The 21,177-nt window shown below is 34.9% G+C and overlaps 1 protein-coding gene across 8 annotated transcripts in view; it reads right to left on the bottom strand.

Annotated features, from left to right (window-relative positions):
• Positions 1–21,177, bottom strand: part of Cntn4 (contactin 4) — a 1,000,475-nt gene that overhangs the window by 499,471 nt on the left and 479,827 nt on the right. The window lies entirely within an intron of this gene.

Below are 21,177 nucleotides of genomic sequence, written 5' to 3'. Positions count from 1 at the left end.
CCACAGCGAAATGATACTTTACCAGAATACATATCTATTTTTAAAATGAGTTCTAATTTTCAAGTAAGCAGTAGAAGATTTTGTATTGAATGTAAAAAAAAAATGTCCTTAAAGATTATTAACCATAATGTTTCTAACTGTCAAAAGAAAGCAATTTCTCAGGAACTGTGTTCAAAATTACTCTAAGAAAATACAGCTCTTCAGTAAAATGATAGACCAAGAGCCAAAAACTATGTAAGGAGAATAATGCATTATGTTTTCAAAATCATCTTTTGCCTGTAAATTGATTTTAAACATATGCCGATGGGGTGGCAGGGAGTCCAATTTACATGTCATTCCCAAACAAGTCAAGGTCCTCAAGGCACTATACTTTTGAAATACACAAATCATAAGACTGGTTGAAAACTACTATTTTTGTAAAACTAATGCAAATTTTTTCCAGGGTTGCAATGTCTATAGAAACATATGATTCTATGCAAATACAAGTCTATTTGGAACTTCTGCAACATCGCTGGAAATTAACTATAAATGACTACTTCAGACAATGACAGAAATATTGACATAATGTTATTTTTTTCTGTTTATGATGAATTATTCGACATTGTTATCTAAACAGCAAACCAGGTTTTATTCACTCCATCCAGGAGCAGATAAAATATTCTACTCAACTAGGTAAGTCTTTAAAATATTTTCAAAATGTCTAGGTGACAAAATGAAAGTGGCATTATTGTGGGAACTATACCTGTACAATTGAATTAGGGCTGGTTAAAAAAGTAATTTGATTAAAAAATTTTCTTACAATCAGACTTCCTTTGTTGACAGTTTCTCTCCTTCATATTCAGTCACTAGACTCTAATTCCTCGATATTGTCAATAAAAAATAAATGTGCACAACAGACCTAGTTTGTGGTATACTAGAGTTATTTATAAAATTCATACTAACATTTGTGTGTGAATTTTGAGGGCTTTGAACATTTTTAAAATTTCTTTGCTTTAGAGGATGGTCATATTAACTCCATATTGCATTTAGTTTTAGCAAACTTAAAACACATATCTTGACTTACTTCTTTATTTTCTTGTTTCTTTATTAGAAAGGATATCATTGCAGCAAAGACAGCTACAAAAAACGTTTACTCGGGCTTCCTCATGCTCTCTTATCTGTCAGAGTCGTGTTAATCACCATGACAAGAAGCCAGCAAAGCAAAACGGCAGGACTAGGAAAACCTTTCAGTGATGGCTTCTTAGTCTTGACTGAAATGAAGTTCAGACACCTGACATTCAACACTCATTCTCTGTCATCTGCTTTACATGACAGCCACGATTATCTTGATTTCCTGTGCTCAGGCTTTAAAAATGCTCACTTTATTCTTCTTGCTCTGGGTTCAAAAAACTCTTCTTCCTAAACTATCATAAATCTCAAATGACACCTTCCTTGTGTTGCATCATTCAAACCTCCCAGACACTGCTGACATTAACCGTACAAGCTCACTTGTATCTCTTCAAGGTCGTTGTTTGTGCTTGAGACAATTAATTGGTCATGTATTAAAAATATTTCATTGTACACCTACAAGGTCTCAGGCAATATGATTATAGAGTTTCAGCATGGAATCTACAGACACATTTTCTCTTGACTTGGACTTTCATCTAGATGGCAAGATCCATATATGATGGACTCATTGATATCAGTGCAATTGAACCTAATTAATTAAATGAAAAACTGAGTTACTCTAGCTAGTGTGTTTGAGCTATTAAAATGGGGAGAATTCTCTTTTCAAATTTACTTTTAAATTAAAATAAAATTCTATGTATTCATTTATTTACTAATTTATTTTGTACAAGTTCAGAATCATATGCATATTGCAAAATGATAAAATCTGACAAAAATGCATGTGAAATCGTCACAGACTTTTTTTTTCTAGAAAAGAATACCTCTTATCTACTTTGCTAACTTTACCATGCACAAATACATTATCATTAAATAGACTCTTAGGTTATAGTAATGAGAGAATAGGAAGGTTTGGAGATGGTACTCATTTTGAATGATCTGAAGATATATTTTATAATACATGTTTATTTTTTGATTGTGTGATGATTTCAATGATGTTTAGAATGTGAAATTTTATGAGTGCCTTCAGAAAGTACACAGTGGAAAATATGACTATTGCACATGATTATATTTTTGAAGAAGATACTGTGCTCCTATACACATAATCATGTACACAAAACATGCACACAACACATAAAATGTTAAAGAAGTATAGCAAAGAATCAATATTCAATGCCAGAAGAGATAAAGCCAACTCACCTACAAAAACAAATAAACAAACAAAAAAACTAAGACTAATCCATTTCTATCAACACAGAAAGCTAGGAAAGGTGGAACAGAATATTTCAAGCCCAGAATGAGTAACTGCCAGCTAAGATCTTTATATGAAAGAAAAAAAAACTATCTTTTAGATTTTACAGATAATTTAGGGCATTTCAAGATAAGCAAGCCAGCACTGCAAGAAATACTTCGTGATAGTACATGGAAGCAACAAAAAACACAATGCCACTTAAAAGTGCACAGGAATGAATAAATTTCATGAAAATAATTGATAATAAAACAGGAGGGAATTAATGATAACCAACACAACAAACCAGCAGAACCCTAATTCTCAAAGGAACATTGGAAAACAGATAATAGTAATTGAACCCACTGGAACAATAAAAAAATTACAGGAATTAGTAAATTCCTCTCAATAAAAAACTGAGATGCAAGTACATTAAACTTTACAATGAAAAGATACAGAGTATTGCTGGGAAAATAACAAAATTGGTCAGATAGATTGCTTAGCATTCAATTAGTACTAGGTTAGATTTCTAGCACAGAATAGACTAAGTGTGGTTATGCAGAACTACAAACCCAATGCTTGGGAGGTAGAAAGTAAGTAATTCAATGCCATATCCAGCTGCATAAAAAGTCTCATTCCTGTTCCTATTCAATCTTAAACTTCACATATACACACACAGAGTATACACTCGCACACACATTCTTGTACACACACAGACACACGCACACACACATCACCAACACCACCAGTAGCAGCAGCAACATTACCACTGCCGTCACGATCACTACCACACCAACCACAAAACAGGACATAGACTAGTAGACTATAATTAAAAAGCACTATCAAATTATCTGCTGTATCTAAGAAAAACATCTTACCAGTGAATATGTCCACAAAATGAAAGTCATCAGATAGATAGAAGTCAACATACAAGCAAATGTGAAACAGAAAACAAGCTTGAATGCCTATTATAATATCTGATAATATTTGACTTCAAGTCAAAACTATGTTAGTTGACAAAAAGTAGACATAAAGAGGACTACTACACATAAGTACATGGAGCATCAAGAAGTTGCAGCAAATGTAAACATGTATTTATTAAATATTGGGATCATTAAATGCATTAAAACATACTAAAATGGTTAAAATCCTAAAAGGGTCTGAAATAAGAGCAGTGATTTTAATATGTCACTCTCATCTTTAGATATTTGAACTTTGCTTACAAAGGAACTTCTAAGCAAAACTAAATACAACATAGATTAGTTATATATAACAAATAGCTACATATTTCATCTCAGATACAGAATGTTTATTATTTCTAGAAATCTATGAAATACTTTCTATACTCTACCCTCTTACAGATCATAAATCAAATCTTAAGCAATAAAATAGTGTTAGATTTATTCCATATATCTTATCAGATCATTGTAGAAAAATTAGCAATATAAGCAACTGAAAGTATATGGATCCTTAAAGACTGAAATATAATTTTATGAACAAGGAGACATTTAAAAAATAATGAGAAATAATAAAGTTACTAGTTTCAAATGGAAATTGTTGCCCAGTTTTTCAGGATCTTTGGTATACAACTAAATTTGTCTTAAAAGGAAAGTTCACATCTGTAAGTGATTTCCACCAGACTCTGCCAAGGAGAGCTTCACACGGGGATTAGAACCAGCCCAAGAATGGGAGATGTAGGTAGGCAGAGGAACAAGAGAGGCTGAGTCATCTAAATCATTTGACAATGGCCACAGATCTACAGGATCTGCAGCTAATTATCAAGTTCCCATCTTGTTTTGGGCCAGTATTTTCTCACTATGCCCTCATTCCTCTCTACTGGCAAGGTGATGAATATTCTCTATCTTTGTGTTATAAATATGTAAATAATTGTTGGTTGGTTTCTATCTTCCTTTCAATTTTATACGGGGATAAAATTAAGAGTTTTCCTGGAATCTAAGAAGAGATTTGGACTTTAGAACAGTATCAAGGGTGTGAAAAACTGTTAGAATTTTTAATTTGGAATAAATTTATTTTGTAGAGCTTTTATTTTTTAGTAAAAATATCCTTCACAGGTTAGTGTATTTGAATGTGTAGTCCCCCGTTAATGGAATTGTTTGAGGAGAATTAGGATGTACAGTCTTGTTGGAGAAAATGAGTGCCTAGAGGTCACATGTCACATACTTGAAACATTGCCATTCACTTTCTCTGCTTTGTGCTTGTGTTTCAAGGTGTGAGCTGTCAGATTCTTGTTTCTTCTACCATGCTTTCTTTCTATAACAGGCTCTAATCCTTTGGAATCATAAGCCCAAGTAGATTCTTCAAAAATTCAAAGTGATTTGAAATAAATAATGTAACAATGAACTCACAAGGTCTCAGAAAGCTAAAAATCTGTTAGAGCCCAATACAGAGGTTAAAAAAAAATAATAGTCATGGCAAAGATTAATGATATGGGGATTAAGAATACAGCATACAGGTTCAATAAATCTAAGTTGGTTCTCTAAAAAAGACAAATATTATGGATAAACCAAAAGCAAATCTAAGGAAAAGAAAGACAAAGACGATTCAGTTGATAATATTTTAAACATAAACTCCACTGAAATTATAAAATTAATTGGGAATATTTTAAAAATGTTTATTAATTATATTGAAAAAATCTAGAAGAAATGGATAAATTCCTAAACATTATAACCTACTAAAATCAAATCAAGCAAATATAAAAACTCAAGCAGAATGTTATATTATGGAATTGAAAGACTAATAAAAAATCCTCTAAAGCAAAAGTGCAAGATTCGAAGACTATACTACTGAATTCTAACAAACCTTTAAAGAATAGCTCACATGAATATACCTCAAACTCTTCCACAAAAGAGGAAGAAAAGAATGCCAGCAAAATAATTGGACATGTATACAACAAAAAATAGATATAAATTGTCAATCATCATTGCATAAATTTAAAAAACATTTTTACAACAGAGGAAATAATCACCAGAGAGAAGGCAGTCTATACAATGGGAAAAGATCATTGCCAATTATGCATCAGACAGGGGGTGATAGCTATTGTATATTAATCACAACTAAATGCAAATGTCAACCATATAAATATTTTTATCAATGATTGTGTTAATTAACTGGAAATATCATTTTTGGAAGTAAGAACCACAGGTAAATAAAAGTTTTAAAGTTGTTCACATCTTTAGCTAACATAAAAAGTAAAATTAAAACTTTGAGATTCTGTCTGACCTCCCTTAGAACGGCTACCACCAAGAAAACAAATGTTAATTTGTTGGGGGCAATGTTGGGAAGGGGAACATTCTTCAGTGTTGGAGGTAGTGTTAACTCCACTCTGATAATCAATAAGATTTCCACAATCTTCGAAAAGTTGACATCTTTTGAAAGCAATTTCCTGAGCAAAATCTGAATCAAAATATATGGTAAATTTTCTCAAAAATTCTGATCTAAAAACCTATATAGAATTGGAAAATTTGTATTATTGTTTTATAATGGAAAAAGTACTATTGGACCACTGGCATGATCCTCACATTCTTGTAAAGATTCCATAATTCTGATATTTCATGTTGCAACATTGGACTTATTTTACAACAGAAGTAGATAGTCAAACACAGAGATTAGCTAGTGTTTTAGCAGCTTTGTGAACAAATAAACACTTGAAGGGACATTAAAATCAGCCAAAGAAACTCACAAATTGCTTGATTAAAATCCAATGGGGGTCCTGAAAATTTGAGAACAGTTTTGTGTTGAATTGCATAAAACTACTGACAAAAATTCTCAGCACTATGTCAAAACATTGTATGCTTTAAAGGCCTCTAGTCATAACATTGTTACATGCCAGACCTTTACTTTTCCAGGGTTTAATTTACAGTTTATATCCAGCTTTTTGAAGTTGTCCATATGGTATTCTGGGTGAGGGGAGAAGAAAGGTAAGAAGAGCCACATCCTTACTTCTCAGGAAGTTTTCCAATAACAATATCAAATAACTAATATTACATTCTCTGAATTTTCCAAATATAAATGGACTGAACATTGTGAATGTAATTCTTAGCTGATAATTGTTTTTATTGTGTATAATTTTACTATGTTAGAGTTAACATCTTCCCTTTTTATTTAGACAAAAAGGGGGAAATGTTTTGGAATATTTATACACTGAAGATATATTGCTATTATTGGGATAATAAAAAAAACAGGAGGATAAATATGAACAAATATCTTTAAGTTGTTGGTTGGGGGTGTTTTAGGCAATTAGTCAAAACAATGTAAGCTCTTACCATTGCCTTGATTGCCTCCCAGACCTGGAAGGTATTGCTGAAGACACCATGCCTATTGTGCATTTTCTCAATTAGTGATTGATGTGGAAAGGCTAAGTTCATTGTGTGTAGGGGGGGACCTTTTGGCAGGTGATCCTGAGCAAGTTGAGCAAGCCATGGGAAGCAAGCCAGTAAGTAGTGCTGTTCCATGGTATCCGTATCAGCTCCTGCTTCCAGACCCTGCCCCGTTTGAGTTCCAGCCCTAACTTCCCTTCAATGATGAACAGTGGTGCGGAAGAATAGGCCAAAGAAACTCTCCTTCCAAGTTGCTTTGGTCACGGTATTTCATTATGGCAACAGAAATGCTAAGACAATCTAATTGGAAAAACGTTACATCACAATGCAAGTGTAAATATCACAGTGTGGGAAGGAATTCTTTGGGATGGTGCCTACAGAACTCTACTGAAGAGAGAAAAAGGGATAGGGAAAGAGCACTGGGCTTCACTGGACGTTTCTGTTTTACAAAGATCTCTTGTGCCCTTGTCATAGTCACCTCCTGTCACCTGTCTCCTCTGTAAGACATAACAGTGCAGCAGAATCCTTCAGAGAGAATTCACAGCCAAGGTTCACTAAGGCGGGAAATGGTTAACCCTGACAAATACTGCAGCATTTTTAATATTTACCCTTTTGCTCAGAGAAGAGAGGGGATTTAGTTTGGATTTGCTCGCTTCTTTGAATGTTCATAATTTCCATAACGGTGAGGAGGGCAATATCCTTTTCTGGAGACAAGAATGTAGTAGAGGTGTTTTCACATCTTTTCTCAGAGGAGCATAGAACACAATACATATGAAACATTTTGCCACATATGAACATATTACTCTAGTGAATTTTAAACAAATAAATTGAAACTTTACTCATTTCATCTCAGAGGGAGGTGAACAGTCGGAGTTCCAAGGTGTGTTTAAATACAATTTCATTACCTTTAAATCTGTATTCTAAGGCAGGATCTAATTAGAGTGAGAAAGGAAAGGGGTACAGGAAGGAGGGAGAAAAATCTTAGCTGTGTAGGTCAGGGGGAGTGATAATGAATATTGCAGCAGGGGGTAGAAAGAAAAACAAGGCAACAACTCAGAGGGAAATAAAATGCTGGGGAGTCAAGGGAGGAATGTCTCCCTGGAGAAAAGCTGAAACCACCATGCTGGAGTTAGCTATGTATAACAAATAAAGCAAGGGAAACGGGTAACATCTACACAGCTTAATCGTTCTTTTTTCTTTTTTAGTTAATAAGCAGCAGATCACTGACTGAGGAGGAAACAGGCAAATAGCGGAGCTGAGCAGACATTAAGTCCACGGAGGTTAAGTCTATGTTATAGAGACAAATCAAGGTTTTGATGCTATAGAAGGACCTTGGTAAACTGAGGCTGCCGTCCTCTAGGATAAATTTGGTCAATTGCTGAGGGACAGTGGTCTTTTAGACTGTCACTTGTATTATTTTTAATAAAACGCAGATTGGCCATTAGCCAGTCAGAAAGTATAGGTGGGGCGACAGCAACAAGGCAAGAAACAGAGGCGTGTCAATGAAAATTATGGGAAGAGGGAAGTTTCAGTCTGCAACCATCACCCAGACATAGAGAAAGCAAGATGAGAATGCCTTGCTGAAAAAGGTACCAAGCCACGTGGCTAACACAGACAAAAATTACAGGCTAATATAAGTTATAAGAGTTAATAAAAAGCCTGAGCTAACAGGCTAAGCAATATATATATATAATCTGCGCGATTGTTTGGGATTGAACAGCTGTAGGACCGGATGGGACAGAAACCTCTGTCAACAGTCAATGATACCTGAGTGTTGGTATTCATGTCCCTGTGAGGAGATAGCAGCTGAGAAGAGCAGCTTATCTTGCCTTGTGGTTTCGGGGTAAATGTATCATTGTACAGAAGCTGTGGCAGTAAGTGGGGCAAGCTGCAGTGACAGCAAGCTAAGCACACTGCAACTGTGGTTGGGAAGTAGATGCCAATGGGAGCTGATTCTCAGGTCACTTTTATCCTTTTCTTTCAGCCTGAGCCCCAGATGCACAGAATTGTGCTGTCCATTTTAGCGTATGTCTTTCTGCTTCAATTAAACCCCTAGAAACTCCACCATAAACATGCCCAGAGGCTTGCCACATAGGTAATTCTAAATTCAGTAATTTTGCAATAAATAATTTAGTAATTAAAAATTTAGTAATAAATAATAGATACAGTTAATATCTGATTATAGATCACTGGATTGTATGTGTGCACATATATCAACATATATCATGTATACGTATATATGTATATATATTTGTGTGTATACATAAAACATATATATTAGAAAACTTCTTTCAAGGAGCGGCATCAACAAAAATACTGCATTTTTGGTCTCCACACTTCCAAAAAGATGTGTACTGAACAATTAATTATACCTAGATGTAAGTTTTGAAGGCAGATTAATCTCAGTCCCAGAACTACTACTTTGTCTATTAAAGTTAAATCTAAGAAAAAACTTTTAACACAGTAACAATATAGGTCAAAGACAAGCACATCATTATTAGCAGTTTGGAATTTTCATTTAAATGTTACCTAATATATGAGTTTGAAGAAAATTGTTTCGTCTCACACGTTTATAAATTCCTAAGTATATAAAGTGATATACCTAACATGTTAATGTGCAGATGGAAGTTAACACTTAGTAAAATATTAGCTGGTAGATATATACATTGACAAATGAATGTGCTAGTATAGTCATACTAAACCTTTCTACACATGAGAAAGAAAATCTGCATTAGAATATCACTGTCACTGCAGTAAAAGAAGATAAAATATTTTAGCCAAGCTTTCTAACACCATTATCTGAGAGTTGCTCATAAAGATAGCCAACACCCTTAAGATAATAAAGTCTTGCCTATAACATAAAGGTTTATTACATAAAAATTTATCAGTGGTGTGTAGCAACAAGAAAGCACTCAAACTCCAAATCATGGGAAATTATTGATGCACTGATAAAACTAAATTAAATATTTCCAATATTATTATCTAGGTATGAAAGCAGTTAGCCATGCAAACTTGGAAGAATAAGCAATATTTTTTTTCTGTTTTGCAGATTTTTCATCTTCATAAGGGGAAAGCAGAACTATGTGAGCCCAAAACTTTGACAATCTGTCAATTTCTAATGCTGAGGCATCACGTTGAGATTGCTATGTCAAGCATTGACCGGACTTTCAAAATGCCTTGGACACAGAGTAGAGAGTAAGGTTTTCTTCTATGTTTCATTTACCTTAACTTGCTTGACATTTAGTTCTACTCCAACAAAAGCAGAATGCTTTCCGTTGCGCATCTTACTCTGTGGTACAAAAGTGGGAAAAAAATGGTTGAACCTCGGGAGCTTAATTGCGTTTTACATTAATTGTAATAGTGTGCATATGGTGAACCTTAAGAGATCAAACCAGAAAAATGCGTGGTGGAATACTGGAAAGCACACTGGGGTGTGGAAAGTGCATTCCCGCTTTCTCACTCATCGTCTGTAAGACTTTGAATGCATCAGTGAAATGAACTACGAAGTAAGAGCCCTGGCATAGGTACATGACTTCACAATTCTGAAGCTGATCATGAGAATGACTGAGAACAGAGACTCTGAAAAGACAGTGACACCTTTGTTACTTTTCTCTCAGAATGTCACTTTTAATTTATATATTAATGTATTGTATTATATGTACATAAGTGTCTTCCTTGCATGTATGTATGTGCGCCATGTATGTGCCTAGTACCTGCAGAGGTCAGGAAAGGGCATAAATTCTCTGAAACTGGAGCTAGGGATGGTTATGAGCCACCTCAGGGGTGCTGAAACAGAACTGGGAACTCTGCACGAGCAATACGTACTCTTAACCACGTAGCAATCTCCAATCCCACAGCATTTACTTTATTGATAAAAGGAAAAAAGTAAATGATTCATCCATCTTCATTCGACACTCAAGTATGACTTCTCAAACAACAGTCAAGGAGAAAAGCAACTGTCTCTTTGATAATGAACTGTCTGAGGAGCCCTCTGGGATAAGAGCAGGGAGACTTCCACTAGAGAGAAAGGGGGAATGTGAAGCTGATTTTAGAATGGACAGCAAGCAAAAACCCTCATCTATTTTCAGTGACTTTTCCCTGGGAAGCATAGCATCTTTTCTTGACAATTATAGCCTTCTAGTAGGCAAAGTTAAAATTTATATTGCATGTTAATAACTCATCAATATGGATTTTAAGAGTTATTATAACTCTTTAAAAATATTTTCATTTTATTAGCATTTATTAATTGGATAAAATAATAGATTTCTTTATGGTATTTTTTATATGTATATGATAGAATTTTATTATCTTTAATTCCATGTTATCACATTCTCCTCTGCTCTTCCACTGTACCCTTTCTATGCCACCAAGTCCTCCCTCCACTTTCATGTATTATCTGACTTATTTTCTTTAATTATTGTTGCTACATGTATGTATACATGTGAAGGTACAACTGACACATTCTGAGTCCATATAGTGTTTTCATATGAATAGTTTATTAGCACTGGCCATTGATATTGGAAAATCAAACAGAGCGCTAATCCCTGGGTAAGACTGATTTTTGATCTCTCAGCAGTCATCAGTTGCCTTTAGCTCTTCATCGAGTGGTAGGGACTTGGGAGATTTCTTCCATCCACAATCACATACACAAAGGAAGGGCAATTTTATGGAGAAAGAGTAACAGAAGACAGCTTGAGGTCAGATATCTTTAAATGACAAATTTATTGATACTACTAACAACATTCAATTCAGTTTTATGAAATGCACAGTTATGTCATGGGTTGTATCTCCCCAACTACTCTCTAATCCTTGATTGATCCCATCATCCTAAGAAGAAATCACATAGACAGTATCAGTCTTTTAAATCTGACCCAGTCTTATCCTAAACAAGTACATACTTACTTTCTCTGTTGATTGATATATCTAGGGATTCAAGTAAATGGAGTATTATTATATAAAATCCTTGGGTATGATTTTATCCATTAAGAATAATGCTAACAGGGTTGTTCCAAGAAGTTACATGTATGACACTATTTTTTTTTTACTTTTCATCATTAAACAATGTTTTATTGTATAGGCCTACTGTATCTTATTTGTTCTTTAGTCAGATGATAAGTATCTGAGTTCCTTCCTCTCTAGGGAGCTTATTAAATGATACTGCTCTGAACTTTGAGTAGGGTGCTATGGGACAATGGTCTTTTATCCGGTCACTTGTATTATTTTTAATAAAATGCTAATTGGCCAGTAGCCGGGCAGGAAGTATAGGTGGAGCAACAAGAATTCTGGAAAGAGGGAAGTTTAAGTCCGAAGTTGTGACCCAGCCTCAGAGGAAGCAATATGTGACTGCCTTGCCAAAAAAGGTACCAAGCCACGTACCTAACTCAGACAAAAATTATGGGTTAATGTAAGTTATAAGAACTAGTAAATAAGAAGCCTGAGCTAATGGGTCAATCAGTTTATAACTAATGTAGACCTCTGTGTGATTGTTTGGGACTTAATGACTGCAGGACACTGTGGGACAGAAAATCTTGGTCAACAGTAGGGATTAATTTTTTTCTCAGTGCTATTCATATGTCTCTGGAAAGGGCTTGAAAACTCATGTTTTTCACCCTTTTACAATTTTGCTATACAGAGACAGATATTCTTTACTTTATGAAGGTGCTCCATGAAGCTGTGATTAAAATCCTCTCTCCATTTATAGATGTATATATATATATATATATATATATATACCACAGTCTACAATATTTTCATGTGTTTTTATTTTTAAATGAATATTCATTTTTAGTTTTTATGTATTTCCATGTCTATGCATCTTTATGAGAGTTTTTCATGTGTGTGCAAATATGCAGAGAATTCAGAAGTCAATGTCATATTTCCTGGGGCTGGAGTTACAGGTAATTTCGAGTCACCTGACATGTATGCTGGGAACCAAATTGAGTACCTTTAGAAGAACAAAGAGTCAATGCTCTTAACCACTGAGCCATCTCTCTAACCACTTTATGGTTTTCTCAATGTCTTTATCTTCAAAGACCCTGTTGTTCATTAGAAATTCAAGACGAGTCATGTTTGCACTTGTAAGTTTCCCAAGTTCCCACATTAAAGCAAAAGAAAAATGAAAGAGGCAAAGCTTTATTTTACAAAAACCAAAAAGTCAATTCCAGTACATGATCATATAAAACTTACTAATGAGGTGCTCTGCATTCAACATCCTAAGCAGAGAGAGAAAGAGACAGAGAGAGACAGAGAGACAGAGAGACAGAGAGATACAAATGGGGCCAGATACTACCAGCAATGTATCCCTAAGCCACAAATTGTTTAGGATCATTGTCATACCCAGATACCAGGAAGGGGAAGACAGGGTCTACTATTCTCAGAATGGATGTAGTCATGTGATATGAACCAAATTCCTAGAAGGAGGGAATCGTAGTTTCAAGGAGCTAAGGAAACATAAAATCAGGGAGCAAAATTACCAGGATCACAAGTCCTCATGCATATGAACATAAAAGTGATTGCTGGGACAGAGGAGCCTCTGGGCAGCTGCCTCTGTACAAGCTCCATGATGCAGCTGATGTGGGCCTTTCCCATGCTGCAGCAAATTTTTTCATGGAAACAGGTACTTGGAGTCTTTAAATCACCCATGGTCCTGCAAGTGATCCCTTTAACCTATCATTTCTATGAACTATGAACTGGGTGGAATTATATCAGAGGTCTTTTGTTGGTGTCATACCTAGGGCCATCGTCTAGGAAAATACAACTTCCAGGCACTTTGAGCTCCAATTTTCAACCTTAAGAAACAGAAAACAGCATTTTCCTGTTGTTTCAGGCCCCACAGTTGGCAGCAATCCCTGAGGGCAGTTCTGAGGTGTTCGTGTGCATTTTGGTGGATCAGTTTGTACTGGTCATATTTCATATGTTAGGGAGCCCCTAGATCATGTGAAAACATAACTTAAGAAATTTTAGAGAACGTTTCTTTTATGACACTTTACAAACTGCTTTAGAAATGAAAACATTTGAAGTAAGTTAATTTGGATCTGAGGTAGTGAGCTCTCGCCCTCAGAGTCAGTTAGTTTCAAAACAAAATAATGCCATCTTCCTTAAGGGAAAGTAAGCTTGATTACACCGAGAAAACATGGAACAATCTGGCAATCCACTAGGGGTTTTGTAAACTATGAAAACTTATTTTATCTCCCAAAGTACAGAATTTATACCTAATAACATATATTATCATCCACTAAAACGATGTGCAATTACTTTCAATGTGTATGCTCAAGGGATCCATCTAAATATTCTACAACACATGTCTATTTCCATTTAAAATTAAGAAATAATATTCTGTATTCCATAACAACTTGACATCACAGGGCTGTATGGTACCCATTTTTGGGTCAGAAACAGCGAAAAAGGTTAGCAAGGGTGATACTGATATTCACGGCATGCTTCCATATAAAAATCTTTCATCATTATGGAATTTTAACCATTTTGGTTGAATTTCTGTACTCTTGAAACCTAACTAATTCATGGAATCCAATGATAAAATTTATCATTAGCTTATCCCTAGTGCCAACCCTAGGTGAATGTCTCCAACTGGTACTTGTCCTAAATGTTAAAAGGGTAACTCAAAATGTTTCTTCGCCTACATAAAAACATTAGATGCCCACTGATATGCTGCTGCTTCTACTGCTTCTGATGCTCATACTTATGATGAGGGTGTTCACAGCATCATCAGATACTTGTTATCTGTATGAAGGTGGTCACTGTTCTGAGTCTCCACACCCCACACTCCCCACAACCCCCCACACTAACACAACCTTAGTATTTAATACTCATATATATTTACCACGTTTTTACTATGCAAAGTCACACTGTAAACATTTGGAGAAACAGATGTGCTAAAAATCCTGGGTACCCAAGCTTGCAACTTTTTAAGAAGGACCAGAAACCTGTATTCCACGAGACTGATCACTATACTCAATGATCTCATCATCTCATCACCACCAGGGCTACCACCAACATTATCATCATTACCATCATTATCATCATTTACATAGTAAGAATGGTTTAATTTATAACCAAGCTACTTTCCTAGAGTTCAGCACTAGTAAGGTCACTGAACATATGTTGGCTGAAGCTATGAATATTAAATGCCACTAGCAATGTAATAAACTCAAACTGTATCAAAGACAAAGTAAATAAACATGAGACCAGTCATCACAAACAGAGGGAATGTTAATAGTTTTCCTCACTTTATAAATTATATAAAATAATAATAATAGTACCACCCATGTCCTAGGGAAGGGATACCCTTGACAGCATATCTAAGAAACGTTAAAAGTTAAGTAATTGCAGAATCAATGCTCTTAACTGTCAGCTCTACCAAGGTGGCTGTGTTTTTAATTGTTGTTGTTGAGGTTTTTTTTTTTTGTCTTGTTTTTTTGGAATGAAATTCACTGTTAGGGACTATTACAGGTTTTGTATCTTGAATGAGCAGCATTATTGATTCACATTTCAACAAGAAGCATTGATCAACTGATATTAACTGCATATTATTCAATATTATCATTTATTTAATATTTTTGCTAATGTTGATATTTTTAATTGTCTCTTTTTCTTCCAGTTTTATTTTATTCTACTTATTTCTCCTCTATCACCTTTTTTGTTAACTCATGAATATCATAGACATTCTCAGTAAATTTTCTTATTTATAGTTAAGGTGTCTAGTCTGGATCAGCATACCTAATGAAGTCATTAAGGACTTTGCTTTATGAAAGGTTTTATATTGATTGTTCTAACAATTTTTTATATGACTACTGCTATATATTGATGCCTAGGGGCAAAAAATGTCACTGCTGGTTCATCTATTTACCTCATCTTTACTAATAATTAATATTTTTCATTGTGAAATTATTTAAGTATAAAACTCATTATTCAATTTTTTTCTTTTTAGTATTCTATTTTCTTGGGTGGAAGGCATATTTTCTTTGTGTATTAAATTCTTTATCACTGGAGCCATTGTTTTCTTTTAATATAATCATTAGTGTTCTTCTGGGCTTGGTCTTTGTGCTAACTGTGCTTTATGTCACGGTCAATTATGAGAGAGTACAGAGGAATCAGGAATCTCAGCTTAGAATTCTATCTACATGATTGTAAACATACTTTCTTAGAGAAAAAAATCAATTAGGATGCCACTGCAGGACTCTGTTTGAAGTGACTAAATTAGCACCCAATTTGCTCTCTTTTGATCTTAATTAAATATATATTTCTATGAGACCACAAGTAATAGTAGGTTTATCATCTAGATTAATTATTTGTCTATTACTGTGATAAAATAACATGACCAATACAACCTACAGAAAAGAGAGTTTATTTGCACTGATAGATCTAAATGGCCAAGATTTTATCATTACTGCAGTACAGAGGCATGACAGCTAGAATCAGGCACAGAAGCTGCTGCAGGAGTTGACAAGTACATCTTGGATCTTGGACCACAAGCAAAAAGCAGGGAGAGTAGGCTGGATGTGGTTCAGCTCTCAAAGTCCACCCCGAGGGAAATCCTTCCTCAGTATGGCCACACCTCCTAAACCTCCTCAAACAGTGTCAACTATTGGGACTCCAGTGTTCAGATGGCTAGGACTATAGAGGCCATTTCTAATCCAAACCACCACAGTATCTGTTTAGAACTGGAATTATTTGGTTATTGCTTCTTTTTCTGTCTTATTTCTGAGAAAACTGGAAAGTCTTTTAGAGTAAAATAGACCTGGTTGTCTTGTTAGATCAAGCCTTACCACGCATGCCTGTGTATAATCTCTTCCTATTGAGACTGTAGAGATATAATAAAGCAAGAATGAGGTATGAATATGCTTTATGATTTGGTGCTCTTCTGTAATATGTTGATAAAGTGGCAAAAAGTGTGACCATCAGATTCTATGTACAAACATGGATAATCTTATTTGAGTATTTTACATTCAGGTGATGTGGGTTTCCCTCTGTATGTTGTGAATACCATTGGTGAATAAAGAAACTGCCTTGGATTGTTGATAAGGCAAACTTAGGTAGGCAGGGAAAACTAAACTGAATGCTAGGAGAAAGGAGATGGAGTTAGGGAGAAGCCATGGAGCTGCCAGTGGAGACAAATGTGCTTAAACTTTGCTGGTAGGCCACAACCCTGTGGTGTTTCACAGATTAATTGAGATGGATTAAATTAAGATGTAAGAGTTAGCAAATAAGAAGCTAGAGCTAATGGACCAAGCAGTGATTTAATTAATACAGTATTTGTGTGATTATTTCAGGGCTAAGCAGCCAGAACAAAATAAGTGGGCTCCTTCTAACAAATAGGGTCTATAAGGAGCCCAAACCATAGACAATTCCCTGCCACTGCACATACCTGGGGCTTCTTTTTGTGTTCGTATCCAGGTGTTGACCTTTTGTTATCATTTTTACTATCATATATTTGAACTGCATCCCTATAATTCACTATTCTACTGGGGACTCTTTTCTCCAATTTTATGAATACCACCAATCTGAGTCTAATCATAGAGTATTTCTCCTATAAACTATCCAGGATATTTCTCTATCATTTACAGTCAGATGTAATAGCAGCATAGGTGTGTATATGTGTGTGTACAAATCAACAAAATTCTCAAAAGAGACAATTGCTGAAGTTGGTAAATGGCAAACTGAGAGGAAAATAAATTTAGCCTCCCTGAAATCAAGATGATCTGAGACTGTACCATGCTTACATTTTTACACACATTCACAGAGGGTTTTCTTTTTTTTTTAAGTCTTCACACATCTTGCTGCACATCACATATGGGCCAGTCATTTTATTCTTTCTTTCAAACCCTGCCAACATGAACATAATTAGGAACACATTGTAAAGCACATGACCTGTGTAAAATTTCATATTAGTTGAAATCCTAGACTTGGTCATGACCAAATCACCATACGTTTTTGTATCTCAAATCATGAGCATGGAGAAAATCATAAATATTTGGAGTTGAAATATGTTTTTTAGAGACCATGTGTTCCAGCCTCTCATTACATAGAGGTGTAAACTCAATCCATGAGAGGCAAAATGGCTTGTCAAACATCTGGTAAACAATGACACTAGTAAACAACAAAAAGACTGGCACAATCCAGTTGCACAACCTAGATGCTTATAGATTTAACTCTATGATGTTATATGTGCATGAATTTCTTGAAGTATAAGCATGCTTGGGCATATATGTATAAACATATGATGTCAACTCTTCTGAGAGTTGTCAAGGTTGTGCTTCTGCTTCTTGTCTGGGTCTTCCTAATCACTGATATGGACATTAAGTATCTGTCTCTATTGATTGTTGTGCACATACTATTGGCTTACAGTCTCCCAAAGCTGAGTCTGAGAGAAGAATATCTAAACAATTAGTTTTTTCTGGAGGCAGTTCCAAAATCCAAGAGTAAATAACGAAGGCAGAAGTTGCTACTGTGGGCATTTGGGGTTTTTCCTGTTGGGGATCCCTAAGGTACTGCAAGAAAAGACTGCCTAAGAATCAACTCTCCAAATAACAGAAGACTTAGTCATTTATCTGTGGACTGTCATGCTCCATTGGCTGAGGACTGCCCCCAAGGAGAGGGTTAGTTTTATGGTTTTCCAGGCTTATGATGTACGAGAATGTCTTGAGGCAGAGAACTATAGAAAAATACCACCAGAGCTATAGTTGAAGCCAGAATGGGTAAAGGGCTATTGGACCCTAGCAATTTTAATATTTTGTACATTCATTTCTAATTTAAAAATACATGTAGGGGTTAGCTTCATAGGTTATTTATTCATTGAGCTATAATAAAGACAATTTCAGAGCCCCCCCCCCATGGTATCCCATAACTACAAAAGATCCTGGAATTGGAGATATGTGCTTTGGTTCTCTCTCTCTCTCTCTCTCTCTCTCTCTCTCTCTCTCTCTCTCTCTCTCTTTCTCTCCTCCATCTCTCTCTCAGTCTTTTTTATGTGACTTGTCAGTATGGACCACTCATTGAATCAATACTAGCCATATATGCTATGCCTCCAGATGCTGGGTATAAAGCAATGAACTAAAAGGAAAAATTCTTATACCAATACAGATAATATTTGCCTCTAAAACAACACACTTCTAAAATAATATTATGCAGATGCTGATAAGTGATCTGAAGAAAACTGAGGCAATTGGGGAAGTAAAAGCTTTGAGCAAAAAGGAGCAATGCCATTTTAATTCATCTATAGTTGCCATGAAAATATCATGGATTATATAACATTGTAGGACATATCAAAATAATAATAGAGACCAAATCTTAGGTATTTTAAAGGTATTTTCTTGACAAAGGACATCCTGAAGTTTAATTATAAATGGTATTATTTTGTATGACAAGAAAACTGAATGTTAGGGGAACAGTTTGTGGTTCCATGAATGAATCTGTATCTTTAAAACATATCTTAATTTGATTCATTAATATTATGATCCTTAAACTCCATGAAATTATACACAAAATGTGAAACACTCTGGGTTCAGGTATATATGCACATACACACAGAGAACAGGCATATGCTAGTTCTTTCATAGTCACTACTATTCTTGATTATGTGGTAACAATCTGACAGTTTCCTTGCTCCTTTAGAAAATATAATATTGTCACCCCAGGTTTGAGTGGCTTTAGAGGTACATAAGTAAAGGTCAATTACTTTTTCTTTTAACTTTTAGGTGATTGATATAGGTATTCTTCTTTTTCTTCTTCTTTTTTTTGCATTTTTGAATTACCAAATTATCACCAGAGAGTGAAACTATTATTTGATATAAAAACAAAGAAAGAAAACACGCTGAACTAAAAATCACCAATCAGTGTCCCTGAACAATTATTGAGTCTTAAATGATTCCTCCTAGGCACAGTTAGCCTGGTGATATATTTGGAACAGAAAATGATCAGGAAAGGAGATATTTGAGAGGTGATAATTATAGTAAACATAAGCATACATACTGTTCTTGCCAAATTTATTCTGAAACTTAAGGCTAAAGAAGCATAAAAAATATGGATGATATATATATATATATATAAAGACAAAAATGAGCAGTTAAAGAAATCTGTTCAGCATTGAGAGTGTTGAGTGCTATAGAAATTAATGAAGTCAAGGCAAATAGCAAGAAAACAAAAACATTAATCATAGCTTGATTTTATATATCCCAAAAGAGGTATATGGGAAGAGAATATTAATATATTCATTATTGGATTGGGACTTCAAGCCTTTCAAAACACAAATGAAAAGGTGTGTAGCTTTCTGATTTTACAGCCTTTAATTTCCTGATATCGTTTCAAGAACACTAGGCTAAATGTATACATTTCTGCTTTTAAAACTGGGAAATCTATTTACTCCTACATAGCTTAGAAGTTATCTGTGCAGAGTTATTATAATAAACAAAAGTTTCAAGACCTCAATCAAGGTCTTTAGGGAATTAGATACCAGAGAAAACCAGCTGATGTGTTTGTGTTATAATGTTGAGATTGTTGAAGGTTTAGGCTCTGAACATACAGGTGAGATAAATATAATCTCTAAAAAAAGATTACAAAATGTTCATGAGTCATGGAAGTGTGAGCATGTTGTGTATTCAACCCAAGTAAGAATGTTAAAAATGGATTTGAAGAAAATTGTATCCAAATAATATAAATAAACCACAACAAATTAAAACATCCAATATGCTAGTAAAATGATAAACTAAACAATTCATAAATGATTGATAGTTTGAAGTTCTAAAACAAATAAGAATGAAAAGCACAATTTCAAGGGTGAATTTTAATCATGAACTGGCCAAGCTGACAATGCCACTAAAATAATGTAATTCATGATGCTCAAGACAAGTCTGGATTTTGAGATATAGAAGTTTCAAGTACAGGATTTATGAATTTCAGTGACTTGCCCCACTTCTTGATTGATCGACAATATTCCCCACTATTGTAATAAAAATACCCCTCAAAATACTTACCACCTAGGATTAATGCAAGAATGAAATAATTAGTACTTAGTAGAGCACCCGCCATGAAGGGAGAGGCCCACACATGCCAGTGCTGTATTTGCTCGTATTGGCAAACTGTCTACTTGTAAATTAAGACAAACACAAGAACATGGTAGTTATATATGTTCTGCTTGGGATTATATAGTCCTGGGCCTTTCCAATGCAAGTTACCCACTAGTATCTAAGTTCCCCCCATCCTCCCCTTCTCCCTTTTCTCTCCCCATCTTCCCTTACCCACATCTCACCCCACCCCCAAGATCCCAATTTTCTCCCCGGCAATTTTGTCTACTTCCCATAGCCAAGAAGATAACTATATGTTTTTCCTTGGGTTCACCTTCTTACTTAGCTTCTTTAGGTTCACCAATTGTAGACTTCGTGACCCTTATTTATGGCTAGAAACCAATTATGAGTGAGTACATCCCATGTTCATCTCTTTGGGTCTGGGTTACCTCACTCAGGATAGTGTTTTCTATTTCCATCCATTTGCATG

The sequence above is a fragment of the Microtus ochrogaster genome, unplaced genomic scaffold (genome assembly GCF_000317375.1).
Source record: "Microtus ochrogaster isolate Prairie Vole_2 unplaced genomic scaffold, MicOch1.0 UNK1, whole genome shotgun sequence".
In the NCBI taxonomy this organism is placed as follows: domain Eukaryota; kingdom Metazoa; phylum Chordata; class Mammalia; order Rodentia; family Cricetidae; genus Microtus; species Microtus ochrogaster.
The sequence above is the reverse complement of the archived record's forward strand: the minus strand, read 5'-3'. Positions and strand labels throughout refer to the sequence as shown.